The following is a 14,387-nucleotide window of genomic DNA, read 5'->3' on the forward strand; positions in this document are numbered from 1 at the left end:
ATCTGCCCGCAATGTCCACATACACTAAATATAAGAGCATTAACAATGATAAAGATAGTTAAGGTAAGACTGGACTCTCCCTACTTGAAATGGCTTTCCTTCTCCAACTATCCACTTCATCCTTCAAGGATGTTAACTTGGGAGTAGACAATAGAATATAGAATGTCAGAGCTGGGAGGGTCCTTAGAACATGGAATGTCAGAGCTGGGAGGGTCCTTAGAACATGGAATGTCAGAGCTGGGAGGGTCCTTAGAACATGGAATGTCAGAGCTGGGAGGGCTCTTAGAACATGGAAAGGAGGTTCCTAAAACATTGAGTGTTCAAACTGGAAGGAACCTTTGGACATAGAACTTGTAGGATTCTAAATTTAGAGCTAGAAGAGATCTTCAAATTCCTCTAGTTCACTCCCCTAATTTTCTATGACAGATGCTGTGGGGGGAGAACAAACAGCTCTTGACAACTTAGATGTGGAGGTCAGAAAAGAGTGAGAAATCCAAAGTGACTCTGAGATCAGGACCTTCTGAAGTGCCAGTTCCAGCAGGCCACAGCATCATAAAGATACCTGAAAAGTCGTCTCATCCAAAGTCTCTCACTTTACAAATGAGGAAACTGAAACCTAGAAAAGTTAAGCTGCGCAGGTAATCATTGTATTTACTCTGTCTATAATGTGTATGTACTAATTTGTGCAGGTCAGGTAGATAGTGCAGTGGATGGAGAACAAGCTTTGGAGTCAAGAGGATCTGAGTTCAAATCCAGATTCAGGCACTTAACACTTTCTAGCTGTGTGACCCTGGGCAAGTCACTTAACTCCAATTGCCTCTCAAAAACAGGCTCTTATTTGAACATAAGCTCCCATGTGCATATGCTCAGTACCTAATATAGTGTCCACACATAAGTGATATTTAATAAATTCTTGTCACAGACTAGATTTGAATCCAGGTCCTTTGCTATCAGATTCAATATTCTTTCTACCTCACAGGTCCTATCAAAATGAGAAGGTTTCAGGTAGGGCCCGAGAATAGACTGTCATCCAAGGACTAACTGAGCTCGTTGTTAGCTACTTGGAGGATTTTTCTTCTTTTTTTTCCTACAGTAACTCATGAAATCATCCACTAAGGTATGGAGAGGTTCAGATGTGGGTCAGTGAATGGAGTTCTCACTGATGAAATCATAGATCTCTTGAATTATAGAAGACATTTATGGAACACTCCATTATCATGAAATACTTTATATCCATTATCTCATCTGATCCTCTGAACAGTCTTGTGAAGGAGTAGGAAAGATAATAATAATAATAATGGTGGTGGTTGCAAGAAAGAAAAGGAGGAGGAAGAGAAATTACTTTTGTATAGCACTTTGGAGTTTTTAAAGAGTTTTATATCAATTATCTTATTTGAGCCTCACAAATGCCCTTTAAGGTAGGCACAAGAGCTTTTATTGTACCCATTTTCTAACTATGGAAACTAAGATTCAGTGGCTAAGAGATTCATCTAAGTCACATGTAGGGAAGGAGATTCAATCTACCTTGTAATTTTTCAAACAACTGTTATGACCTAAGTCATATTCCCAGAGCAATAATACACATTTGGCTTCATATATCTAAGTGGGAACCTTGATATTACTAATATCCCATCAGAGTCCAAGTGATACCTCCCTAATGACAGCTGGGGGAGAGAGGTAGTTGGAAATCTATGTGAAAGAGAAAATATGAACTAATTTATATCAGTAAGGGGCAAAGTAGCACTACCTGCAAGACTAACCAGTCTTGGGATAGTTTTGAATAAAAATATTGGGGTTCAAGTCTTGATTCTTGGAGAATCTAACAGCAGAGACTAAGTATAAAGAATTATGGAGAGAGTTTGGGAGGAGGAGAGAAGAGCACATAGGAAAGAAGAGAAAAATGAAAGAAAATGAAAGAAGAAGAAAGACAGGGACAGACACACAGAGACACACAGAGAGACAGAGACAGAGAGACAGAGATCTGGTTTTGCAGGAAGAGGAGTCAAATTCTGCCTCAAACACTTACTAGCTATGTGACCTGGGCAAATCACTCAACTATTGTCTACCTCGATTTCCTTATTTGTAAAATGAAGATAATACCATCTGTCTCCCAATGTTGTTGTGAGGATCAAATGAGACCAAATGAGACAAGATATGGACAATGTTGTGGGGTTTTTTTAATAATAGTTTTTTCTTTCTTTCTTTTTACAAAAGCTTGATGCTGTCTTCTATTTTTTAATAATAGTTTTTTATTTTCAAAATACATGCAAAAATAATTTTCAACACTCTTGCAAAATATTGAGTTCCAAACTTTCCTCCTTCTCTTCTCCCACCCTTTCCCCTGGACAGCAAGCAATCCAATACATAGTAAACATGTGTGATTCTTCTATACATATTTCCACACTTATGCTCCACAAGAAAAAAAAATCAAATCAAAAAGGGAGAAAGTGAGAAAGCAAAAAAAAAAGTAAGCAAACAACAAAAAAGGTAAAAACTATGTTGTGATCTGCATTCAGTTCCCACATTCTTCTCTCTTGGTGCAGATAGCTCTCGCCATCATAGGTTTATTGGAATTACTTTGAATCACCTCTTTGTTCAGAAGAGCCAAGTCCATCACAGTTGATCATCACATAATCTTGTTTTTGCCGTGTACAATGTTCTCCTGGTTCTACTCATTTCACTGAACATTAGCTCATGTCAGTCTCTCCAGGCCTCTCTGAAATCATCCTGCTGATCCTTTCTTGTACAACAATAATATTCCATAGCATTCACATGCCATAACTTATTCCTCCATTCCCCATCTGATGGGCATCCACTCAATTTCCAGTTTCTTGTCATCACAAAAAGAGCTACTACAAACATTTTTGAACATGTGGGTCCTTTCCCCTTTTTTATGATCTCTTTGGGATACAGACCCAATAGAGACACTGCCGGATCAGAGTATGCACAGCTTGATAGCCCTTTGGACATAGCTCCAAATTACTCTCCAGAGTGGTTGAATGAATTCCAACATCAATGTATTAGTGATGACAATGTTTTTCAAACTTTAAAGTGCAAACTTCAAATGCTAATGCTAGCAATAGTTTAAATTGCTATTTTTTGTAGACTATATTTCTAGTCCTGAAATTCGATGATCAGAAATCCTTCTGACATTAATATTTTGTATTTTAAGACTTCTCTCAGATGTAACATGCTATATTTTGTGTTTTTCCTTAATGTAAACATTTTGTGTTCTAATATTCCATATTCTAAAGTCTTTAGCAGATCTGGTATTCCATGGTCTAGTTTATCTTCAAACACAAAAATTTTGCATCTTAAGGATCCTCTCAGTTTTGACATTCTGTGATTCTATTATTAGGTTCTTTCATTTGCAACATTTAATAGTGAAAGCCTAAAATGAGTTTCTCTGTTTTGGTTCCTCCACCCCAACTTGTATTTTTTTGGGAACCCATCAAGTTCATGATGAGGAGTCACCCATCCTCTTGCATTGTTCCTTTAGGGGTAATTGTTGGGATAAATGTGGACAGAGAGCCTCCCTCCCTTTTCTATGGCATTCAAACTTTTAAGAATACTCTTCTATTCATTTTATTGTTGGCTCTTGACAACATCTCCTGAGATAAGTAGCACAGAGATTGTCGTCTCTATTTTATGGATGAGGAAATTGAGACCAAGGAGGTTATGTTTTTGATTCTCAACTTTTTCTTTCATTTGGAATTATTTACAATTTTGTCATTTCTAAACCTAGAATCATAGAATCTCTCTTGTGTAACAGTCACGTTGGAAATTGTTGGGGAGTTCCAAGCAAAGGATGAGATCATAATCTTTCTTGAATAATTTCTCTCTGCTGCACAGAAGAGATTCTACTCTTGTTCTCTATTATCTCTCTCTTTATGTATATGTACATGTATGTAATAACACATATGTATGCATATATTAATATGCATGTATGCCATACATATATGGTTATGCCCATAGCAACGTATACACATACATATTATATTGTGTATTGTGTGTATTTATACACATATATATGTGTTGTGTGTACATATGTTTAAATACAAACATATATATGTGTATATATGTGTGTGTGTATATATATATATATATATATATATATTTTATACACATGTATATATTTCATTTCTTGGTAACCAGGCAACACTCTAATTCATGCAAATTACTGAATAATGGCAAATCTATATTGACAGTTTCATTATTGGGGAGTTTTTAAAACTAATGAAATCACATATGTTCTTCTCTCTAAATGTGTTAAATACATTTTGTAGATGAGGAAATTGAAGTCCAGAAAGGGGAAGAGACTTTTCCCAAGCCACATAGCAGACAAGTGACAAATCTAGAACTAGAACCCGATTATTTGTATTTCCATTCCAGGACCCTTTTCACTCTCATATCAGCTCCTAAAATGGTTGGAGAAAAGAGATTAGAGTGAATGGATAGCCTATGGAGTTGCAGTTAACAAAAAGTATAGATCTTTGCTCTCTCACTTTCATGGACAAAGGGGAGTCTTCACTAAGAGTTAGTACTTTCCAGGAGTCCCAGCCCAATCAACCATAAGCAATCGGTTTGCATGTGATATTTGCATGCACATGCATGAAGAGTAAAGTTCAGTCAATGAGTGTATAAATTTCTGCACCAACAAATATGTATTTTGAACCTCCCATGTAGTCAGTTCTGAATTGATTACCTTAGGCAGGGAGTAAGAAAAGTTATCTTCTTTGCAGAATTTGTGGTTGGCTCCAGGCTACTTAACTTTTTTTAATGACTTGGCTAAATATACTGATGGTGTGTCTGTTTCAGACTTGCAGATGATGGAAAACTGGAATGGATAGCTAAACCAATGAATGACAAAATCAGTATCCAGCCAGAGTGTGAAAGGCTGGAATTGGGGGCCAATGAGAATAAATACAAAATCTTCCATTTGAGATCAAAAATTCACATAAGAGACCTTAGCATATTACAATTGAGGAAAGGTCAGGATAGAGTGGGTTTATGAAGAATTTATAGGAACAAGGGATAACTTACACTTACTGATATTGGATGAAGAAATAAGAACAAGATGGAAAGAAAATATATACAATTATTCTGACATCAATGAAAGTAATGCTAAAAGGCCATAGAATTTGGATTAAAAACAAGTTAAATATCCTCTAGTTGGTGTAGAGGTGAGTACTTATCGATGCCTCATATTCCTTTCATGTTTTCTTTCAAGTCCAGCTAAAGGCTCACAAAAAACTTTTTGATCTCCTTTAAAATTCTAATGTCTTTTCTCTGATGATTATCTTTAAACTTCCCTGTTTATATCTTATTTGTACATATTTCTTTTTCCTCTACTATATTGTGAGTTCCTTTGAGAACAGGAACTATTTCTTTCTTTGCTTTTCTTTCTATTCTCAGCATTTAGCACAATAAATCCAGTACTTGGTAGGTGCTTAATAAATGCTTGATGAATAACTGAGAAGTTAGTTGGTTTTGCCTAAGCATTTTTCTTTGTGATAAAAAAAAATCAGGAGGCAGGAGTTGGGGGTAAAATATGTAGCATGTAACTAAAGGTATGAATAATATATGATAAAAGTTGATATAGTAAAAATAACAAATAAAGGGTATTAACAAGAAAAAGGTATCAATAATCTCTTTTTTTAAAATCTGGAGGTTTAAGTGAACCACAAGATCAATGAGTCCATTATTGTGATACAGCAATCAATAAAGCTTACTTGATCTTAGTATGCTTTAAGGCACCTTTTTTTAGATATGTTTTAAGGTACCTACAATGCATGTCCAGTATGCACAGTATGATAACTTTATTATATGTTGCCTTAGTCAGACCCCATCTACAGTATTGTGTCCAGTTCTCAATGTGACATTGTAGGAATGATATTTATATGCTACAATGTATCTAGAGAAGATGAATTAGGTCGGTAAAGAGCCTTGAGTTCTTGCCACATGAGAATCCATTGTAGTATTAGGAATATTTAGCCAAAAGAAAATTCAGAAATGATATAACCATTTTCAACAAATATTTGAAGAACTCTCCAGTATGAAGGAAGAATCAGACTTACTCTGCTCAGATCCCACAGACATAAATAGAAGCAATGGGTAAAGCTAAGAAGAGAGAAAAATAATATATAGAAGGAAAAAAAACTTCCTGCCAATTAGATCTGTCCAGGAATAATCTCAAGACATAAGGGATTTAAACTATCAGGAGGATAATTTTAGAAAGGTCTGGAGAGACTTACGTGAATTGATGTTAAGTGAGATGGGCAGAACCGGGAGATCATTGTACATGGCAACATCAATATTATACGATCAATTCTGATGAACCTGATCTTGTGATGAAGAGAGCCATCTGCACCCAGAAAGAAGACTGTGGGAACTAAATGTGGATCACAACATAACATTTTCACTCTTTTGTTAATGTTTGCTTGCATTTTGTTTTCTTACTCATTTTCTTTCCTTTTTGATCTGATTTTTCTTCTGCAGCAAGAGAGTTGTATAAATATGTTCACACATAGGATATTTTACCTCTCAGACTTGTAGAGGAGGAAGAAATTTTTTTATTAAATAATTTTTTATTGACAGAACCCATGCCAGGGTAATTTTTTACAACATTATCCCTTGCACTCACTTCTGTTCCAATTTTTCCCCTCCCTCCCTCCACCCTCTCCTCCAGATGGCAAGCAGTCCTATACATGTTAAATAGATTACAGTAGATCTTGGATACAATATATGTGTGCAGAACCGAACAGTTTTCTTGTTGCTCAGGGAGAATTGGATTTAGAAGGTATAAATAACCTGGGAAGAAGAACAAAAATGCAAGCAGTTTACATTCATTTCCTAGTGTTCTTTCTTTGGGTGTAGCTGCTTCTGTCCATCCTTGATCAATTGAAACTAAGCTAGATCTTGTCTTTGTTGAAGAAATCCACTTCCTTCAGAATACATCTTCATACAGTATCGTTGTTGAGGTATATAATGATTTCCTGGTTCTGCTCATTTCGTTCAGCATCAGTCCATGTAAATCTCGCCAATCCTCTCTGTATTCGTCCTGCTGGTCATTTCTTACAGAACAATAATATTCCATAACATTCATATACCACAATTTACTCAACCATTCTCCAATTGATGGGCATCCATTCATTTTCCAGCTTCTGGCCACTACAAACAGGGCTGCCACAAACATTTTGGCACATACAGGTCCCTTTCTCTTTTTTAGTATCTCTTTGGGGTATAAGCCCAGTAGAGACACTGTATTAGACACTCTAATTATTAGAATAAACTTTTCAATTTGATATAATCAAAATTTTCAATTTTGTAGTCAATAGTGATCTCTAGTTCTTCTTTGGTCATAAATCCCTTCCTCTTCCACAGGTCTGAGAGGTAAACTATCCTATGCTCTGGAGGAAGAAATTTGTGACCAAAGACGAGCTAGAGACCATTATTGATCACAAAATAGAAATTTTTGATTACATCAAATTAAAAAGCTTCTGTACAAACAAAACTAATGCAAACAAGATTAGAAGGGAAGCAACAAACTGGGAAAACATCTTCACAGTTAAAGGTTCTGATAAAAGCCTCATTTCCAAAATATATAGAGAATTGACTCTAATTTATAAGAAATCAAGTCATTCTCCAATTGACAAATGGTCAAAGGATATGAACAGACAATTTTCAGATGATGAAATTGAAACTATTACCACTCATATGAAAGAGTGTTCCAAATCATTATTAATCAGAGAAATGCAAATTAAGACAACTCTGAGATACCACTACACACCTGTCAGATTGGCTAATCTAGAGGAAAAAAATAATGATGATTGTTGGAGGGGATGCGGGAAAACTGGGACACTGATACATTGTTAGTGGAGTTGTGAACGAATCCAACCATTCTGGAGAGCAATCTGGAATTATGCCCAAAAAGTTATCAAACTGTGCATACCCTTTGACCCAGCAGTGCTACTACTGGGCTTATATCCCAAGGAGATACTAAAGAAGGGAAAGGGACTTGTATGTGCCAAAATGTTTGTGGCAGCCCTGTTTGTAGTGGCTAGAAACTGGAAAATGAATGGATGCCCATCAATTGGAGAATGGTTGGGTAAATTGTGGTATATGAATGTTATGGAATATTATTGTTCTGTAAGAAATGACCAGCAGGATGAATACAGAGAGGCTTGGAGAGACTTACATGAACTTATGCTAAGTGAAATAAGCAGATCCAGGAGATCATTATATACGTCAACAATGATACTGTATGAAGATGTACTCTGATGGAAGTGGACTTCTTTGACAAAGAGACCTAATTCAGTTTTAATTGATCAATGATGGACAGAAGCAGCTACACCCAAAGAAAAAACACTGGGAAATGAATGTAAACTGTTTGCATTTTTGTTTTTCTTCCTGGGTTATTTTTACCTTCTGAATCCAATTCTCCCTGTGCAACAAGAGAACTGTTTGATTCTGCACACATATATTGTATCTAGGATATACTACAACATATTCAACATATATAGGATTGCTTGCCATCTAGGGGAGGGGGTGGAGGGTGGGAGGGAAAAATTGGAACAGAAGTGAGTGCAAGAGATAATATTGTAAAAAAATTACCCTGGCATGGGTTCTGTCAATAAAAAGTTATTATAATATATATATGTATATATATATATATATGTTTCTCTCAATGCCGAACTTACTGGAATTCTGGATAATAAAAAAAATAAATTTCAAAAAAATATGTTCACACATATTCGATTTAACATATATTTTAACATGTATAACATATATTAAATTGTGTGACATCTAGGGGAGGGATGGGGGAAAGGAGGGATATAATGGGCTGAAGCTCGAGTTGATGCACTAAGGTCCCAAGCAAGTGAGGTTAAATAGCAATTGGATGATACTCTATTAATATGTGTTTGGAGAAAGAATGGCCCCGCCCACTCTCTGCAAGTTTTGATATGTTGTATAGGAAATGATATAGAGATGATTTTGGTGGGTAGAGAGAGAGAGGCAGAGAGGCTGCTGGCCGGGTTTGTGTCAGATGGCATTCACTTCCTATCACCATCACCCTTCACCTCCACAAAGAATAAAGATCGAGGATTTTCCCTTAACCTGAATTCCTGACTCCAGCTGATTTTAAAATACACAGTCATCACAGAGGGGAAAATCTGAAACACAAGGCTATGCAAGGGTCAATGCTGAAAACTCATCCATGCATATGTTTTGAAAATAAAAAGCTTAAAAAAACAATAAAACTACTATTAAAAAAGATATAGTAGATTTTCCTCTTCTTGAGGTCTTCAAAAATTATATGAACTTCTCATAAGATATGGAATAGAAACAGAATCTTACCAGGTTTATTACATATTATTGTTTCTTACATACTCTAGGATACTCGAGTCTAGCTTTTTTGTTAGTTCTTAGATAGTATATAAGAATAGCTAGGAGGCATCATAGTGCACAGAGCTCCAAGCCTGAAGTTAGCAAGATTTATCTTCCTAAATTCAAATCCAACTTCCGATACTTATTAGCTATATGACTTTGGGCAAGTCACTGAACGCTTTTCACCCCAGTTTCCTCATATGTAAAACGATCTAGAAAAAGAAATGGCAAACCACTTGAGTCTCTTTGACAAGAGAACTCCAAATGACATGGACTCCAAATGACAGGAAGAATCTAACATGACAGAAAAACAACCCAAAGTAAATTCTCGTTTCCAAACTCCATGACCTAGTTATTTCTCACTCCTGGTATGCATTTTCTCCTCTAATTAAAAATTAGAGTTCCTAATTTCCTTCAGAGCTCAGCTCAAGTGCCATCCTCTATGTAAAGCATTTTCTGATTTCCCCATATGCTAGTATCTCTCCCCCAAATCCTGTATTTTCTATTATATGCTTTGCATATATATATATATATATATATATATATATACACACACACATACATATTATATGTATGTGTGTGTGTGTGTGTGTGTGTGTGTGTATACATTATATCTGCATCTGCATATGCAGGTAACTCCTCGAAAGCAGAGACTATCATCCTTTTCACTTTTTGTATCCCCAGTGCTTCTTTGCACATAGTAAGCAATTAATAATTTGTCTATTCATTCAAATATAAAATGGTGATAATGATAGCATCTACCTTCCAGGGTTATAAGGATAAAATGAGATAATATTTGCAAAGTGCTTAGGACTTCCTCTTCTTTCTTTAACTTATACATGTTGTGTCTCCCAGTAGAATTTAAGCTCCTTGAGAGCAGGAACTATTTCTCTGTCTTTCTTTATCCCTATAGGGCTCCTAGCACAGTGCATAGGTGTTTAATGAATTCTGGTTGCTTGGTTGATTGGACTGGATGTTCCCTGACACCCATTACTTTTGCTTTTAGAAGAACCCAGTCTGATAAAATACATAGTGGGACCCTTCAAGTTCATCTAAGGTTCCTTTTTCCTAAGGTCCCATCTAATTCTAACATAGAATTTTCTAAAATCCCTTCCTCTTCTGACATTATATGATCTAACTTTCCCTAGATTTCTGAAGGTCTTTGTTGTAAAGTTGCTTTTCAGCTCTAACATTTTATGTTCTAAATTCTAATCTAGATCTGTCACTCTATACTGTAAGACCTCTCCCATCTCGGACATTCTGTGTTCTAAGACCCCTCTTGGCTCTAACATTTTGTGTTCTAAGGACCCTTCCAGCTCTGACATTCTGTCTTCTAAGAGCCTTCTAGCTCTAACATTCTGCATTATCAAGTCCCTCCCAACTCTGACATTCTGTATTTAAAGGCCCCTCCCAGTTCTGACATTCTGTGATCTTGAAGGCACTTCCCAGCTCTTAAATTCTGTCTTCTAAAGCTCCTCTCCATTTTGACATTCTATGGATTGATCTTGCCCCTTTCTTATAGGAGGTTACTATCAGATATTTACAAATCTTTTCCTCATGTGGAGCCCAGTTAAGTAATGTGCATAGACAAATGATTCCCAAAGGCTTTTAAAAGATACAAATTGTGCTCAAAAGAGTGAGGATGGTGCTGGATAACACCTGAATCTGACCCCAGCTTCCCATACCTCAACACAAACTAGATTCTGCCCGGATTGCAACACATCCAACCCGCAGCTCTCCCTGGACAAAGAGCGCTTTGCTCTCAGAGTTATGAGAAAGGAGGTGAAGGGGCAAGGAGGGAAGGCTGGGGAGAGGATCATCCTCAGAGGAAACATTTCAGATTTGCTTTTCAGAGCCCAGGACAGAGGAATTCATCTGACATGTGCTCTCATGCTCCAGCCACTTATGATCAGAGGCGCCTCGCTCTCGCTCAGGCTCACCTTGAATGAACAATTTATCTCATTGACCTACATTCTCTCTCTTTGCACAAAGACCTTAGTTGGCACAGGGCCCGATTGGGCATATTCTTCCACACAGACAACTTCAGCACCCTCCTCTGGGACAACTCCAAGAATGGGGAAGGAGCAAACAGGGGAGACTAAGGGGAAAGGGAATAAAAGGAGAGTAATGGCAGACAAAGAAGAAGAAAAAGGAGGAGAAGGGAGACAAAGGAGAAGAGAGGGGAGACAAAGGAGTGGAGAGGGGAAAGAAGAAGGGAAAAAGAAAAGAAATGAAAGAGAAAAATAGAGGGAGAAAGGAGAAGAAGCAAGGAAGAAATGATTTATATATATCTGATAACCACCTCCTATAAGAAAGGGACAATTTCAATCCATAGAATGTCAAAATAAGTATGGATGTGAAGGCAGTATGACTTGTGGGGAACAGGGCTCTCAACTTAGTGACACAAGGATTCACAAGTTCTGTGATCTTGAACAAATCATGTCAAGGTCAATCATGATTTTTTCCCTCAACTATAAAATCAGAGTTGGAGTCTGATGGCCCTCTTTGGCAGTCAGTCTGGTGAAGCTATGGACCCCTTCTGAGAATAATATTGCTATATGCATAAAACAAAAAAAAATTCCCAAGATTATAAAGAAAACCAATTAGATTGAAATGTAGCAATCAAAAAAAAAATATATATATATATATATATTAACTAAGCTGATTCCAGGTTAATAACCCTTGTACTAAAGAGTCTCTAAAATCCTTTCAAGCTCTAATTAGCTATATTCCAGTAATATATGGCCTAAAATATTTTCCTAGCTCTGGCATTCTGTTTTCCAAGCTATAACATTCTATATTTTAAGAATCTTTCTAGCTCTGACATTCTGTTTTCTAAAGATCCTCCCAGCTTTGTCATTCCCTGTTCTAAGGTCCCTCCCAGCTCTGACATTCTGTTTTCTAAAGATCCTCCCAGCTCTGTTATTCCCTGTTCTAAGGTCGCTCCCAGCCCTGACATTCTGTGTCCTAAGCACCCTCCCAACTCTGACATTTTGTGTTCCAAGGGTGTAAAAGTCATTCTCCTATCTACCATTCTGTGTTCTAAGGCCCCCCTATTTCTGCAATCTTGCTCTAAAGTTCCTTCAAGTTCAGATACTTCATATTCTACGAAATTCTAAGTTCTTGCTGGGAAAATTGGAAAATAGTATGGCAGAAACTAGGTACTGAGCAGCACCTAACACTCTATGCCAAGATGAGGTCAAAATAAGCTCATGATTTAGATATAAGAGTGATACTATAAGCAAATTACAAGGACAAAAGATAGTCTACCTTTCAGATCTTTAGAGAAGGAAGGAATTTGTACAAATGCAAAATGGATAATTTGGATAATTGCAATAATTTTGATTATTTTAAGTTAAAAAGATTTTGTACAAACAAAATCAATTCAGACAAGATTAGAAGGGCAGTAGAAAATTGGGGAAATTTTTTTATTTCCAAGGATTCTGATGAAAGCTTCATTTCTAAAATATATACCGAATTGACTCAATTTTATAATAATATAAAATTGCGCCCTTGAGGTCAAGAGGATCTGAGTTCAGATCCAGCCTCAAACACTTAATGTCTCCTGGCCATGTGACCTTGGGCTTAATCTCAATCACCTCAGCAAAAAAAAAAAAAAAAAAAAAAAAAAAGTGTATAAAATTCTCCAGTTGATAAAAGGTCAAAGGATCAAAGGATATGAACAGACAATTTTCAAATGAAGAATTGAAATCATATCTAGTCATATGAAAAAATGCTCTAAATCACTACTGATCAGAGAAATGCAAATTAAGACAATTCTGAAGTATCACTACACACCTCTCAGATTGACTAAAGGGACAAGAAAGTATAATGAATACTGGAAAGGATGTGAGAAAACTGGGATACTAAGACATTGTTGGTAGTTATTATTTATCCAACCCATTCTGGAGAGCAATTTGGAACCATACCCAAAGGGCTATCAAACTGGATCTTTGGTCCAGCAGTGTCTTTACTGGATCTATATCCCCAAGAGATCATAAAAAAGGAAAAGGACCCATATGCACAAAAATATTTACAGTAGCCTTTTTATAGTGGCAAGGAGCTGGAAACTGAGTGGATGCCCACCAGTTGGAGAATAGCGGAATAAGTCATGGTATATGAATGTTATGGAATATTATTTTTCTATAAGAAACAATTAGCAGGATAATTTCAGAAAAACCAGGAGGGACTTTCACGAACTATTGCTAAATGAGGTGAGTGGAACCAAGAGAACATTGTACCCAGCAACAAGTTTATGTGATGATCAGTTCTATGGAAGATAGCTCTTTTCAACAATGAGGTGATTCAGACCATTTACTTATGATGGACAGTGCCATCTATATCCAGAGAGAAGACTATGGAGACTAAATGTGGATCACAATATAGTACTTTTACTGTTTTTGTTGTTGTTTGCTTGTTTTTGGTTTTCTTCTCATTTTTTCTCTTTTTTGATCTGATTTTTCTTGTACAGCATGATAATGGTGGAAATATGTATAGAAATGTTTAACATATATTGGATTATTTGCTATCTGAGGGAGGGAGTGGGGGAAAAGAGGAAAAATCTAAACACGTGGTTTTGCAAGGGTGAATGTTGAAAACTATACATATATTTTGAAAATATAAATTAAACAAAAATTAAATAAGATTTTTTTAAAAGAAGCTCCAAATTCTAAGAAGTTCCAGATCTGATGTTCTATGGTCTATGGTCCTTCCCAACTGTGACATTCAATGCTATAGTATTCATTCAACTTCTAACCTCATCCGATTTTAATCTAGTTCATTCAACTCCATTGGGCATCTGGTTTTTGAGGTGTATGAATGTAAATTTACTTGTCAAAGATGCCAGTAGAATAGTTCTCCAGACTTCAGAGGATAGGATGTATCACTAAGTTACATTTTCAGAGATAGCTGAGACTTCTTTGTCCAAAACTGACCAAAATCAGCGGAACAGGTGAGACTATTTCAAAAGAAGTCATGTTCCTCTGAAATTCAGGGTTCCT

The sequence above is a fragment of the Sarcophilus harrisii genome, chromosome 3, assembly GCF_902635505.1.
Source record: "Sarcophilus harrisii chromosome 3, mSarHar1.11, whole genome shotgun sequence".
Lineage (NCBI taxonomy): Eukaryota > Metazoa > Chordata > Mammalia > Dasyuromorphia > Dasyuridae > Sarcophilus > Sarcophilus harrisii.